Genomic DNA, 1825 nt, shown 5'->3' on the forward strand with positions numbered 1-1825 from the left:
TTTTTTTTTTTTTTTTTTTTCGCCCCTAGGCTGGAGTACAATGGCCCCAACTCAGCTGACTGCAACCTCTGCCGCCCAGGTTCAAGTGATTCTCGTGCCTCAGCCTCCCGAGTGGCTGGGACTACAGGCACACACTACCATACCTGGCTAATTTTTGTATTTTCAGTAGAGACGGGGTTTCACTATATTGACTAGGCTGTCTCGAACTCCTGACCTCAAGTGATCCACCCACCTCGGCCTCCCAAAGTGGTGGGATTACAGGCATGAGACACTGCACCCAGCCTTGTTATTATTTTTTAAGATGTTCAGCAATATTAGAAGCAGTCACAACACCTGCACAATCCTCAAATTCCATGCCTACCCTTTATACGATCCTATGGCAATAGGATTTGGAAACCCAAAGCCTTGCCTTCAACTGGCATGTCACTGCAGGTGATCCTACAAATGATTTAATTAGCTATTTTGAGCCAAGCGTAATGGCATGGGCCTATCATCCCAACTACTTGGGAGGCTGAGTTGGAAGGGCCACTTGAGCCTAGGAGTTCAAGGTTGCAGTGAGCTATAATCTCCACTGCACTCCAACCTGGGTGACAGAGAGAGACTTTGTCTAAAAAAAAAACAAACAAAAAAAAAAACAATAAAACTATTTTGCTACTATTTGCCACGGGCTGTAAAAATCCAGTTCCTTATTGTTAACTGGGTTTTCCTTGCCTCCATCCCAAATCAGGCTAATTAACCAACCCCAAGCTCTCCACCTACCCTTTCCCTATTGCCTGCGATCACTCTTGCTAAGAATTTCTCCATCGGCTAATTTCTTGAAACTAATGAATGGCTCACAGATAAACTGGGAAAATAGGCAGGAATAAAGAGAAGCTATGCAGATAACTCCACAAACAAAAATAGAACCAGGGGCCAGGCATGGTGGCTCATGCCTGTAATCCCAGCATTTTGGGAGGCTGACGCGGGCAGATCACATGAGATCAGGAGCTCGAGACCAGCGTGACCAACATGGAGAAACTCCATCTCTACTAAAAGTACAAAATTAACCAGGCATGGTGGCACATGCCTGTAATCCCAGCTACTCGGGAGGTTGAGGCAGGAGAATCACTTGAACCTGCGAGGCGGAGGTTGCAGTGAGCCCATATTACACCATTGCACTACAGCATGAACAACAAGAGCGAAACTCTGTCTCAAAAAAAAATTAAAAAATAGAACCAGAGAGCCAGTCTATTGGTACACTGCTACCACTGCCACTGAACACAGGAACTGCAGTTTGCACTGTTGTCATCCCTTGTATTCAACATTGGATCCAAGGGTTGGCAACACAGACACTATTGTGCTTGCCAACTTGATGCTGCTGCCACTGACACCAGAAAGAAATCTCCACTGTCCTTGTTTCTTTGTGTCATTAGTTTCAAATTCAAAATCCCAGATGAGTGCATCTGATCAGCAGAGCCTAAGTCAAGGGCCTACATCCCAGCTGGCAAAGGAGCTAGAATACTGGGTGTCTGTTCATTTCAGCTTCTCTTTTGGGAGGCAAGGAATCCCTCAAATAGGAAAGGAGTTCAAAAGCTGGATGTTGATAGTTACAAATGTCCATTACACATATGCTCTGTGCAAATTCCACAAGATTTAATATGTACACAGAGTTGTTTTTAGCAATACTTTTTTTTTTTTTTTTTGAGACGGGGTCTAGCTCTGTCACAGGCTGGAGTCCAGTGGTACCAACTCGGCTCGCTGCAACCTCTGCCTCTGGGTTCAAGAGATTCTCCTGCCTCAGCCTCCAGAGTAGCTGGGATTACAGGCATGCGCCTCCATGCCCAGC

Source organism: Mandrillus leucophaeus, unplaced genomic scaffold (assembly GCF_000951045.1).
Source record: "Mandrillus leucophaeus isolate KB7577 unplaced genomic scaffold, Mleu.le_1.0 Scaffold688, whole genome shotgun sequence".
In the NCBI taxonomy this organism is placed as follows: Eukaryota; Metazoa; Chordata; class Mammalia; order Primates; family Cercopithecidae; genus Mandrillus; species Mandrillus leucophaeus.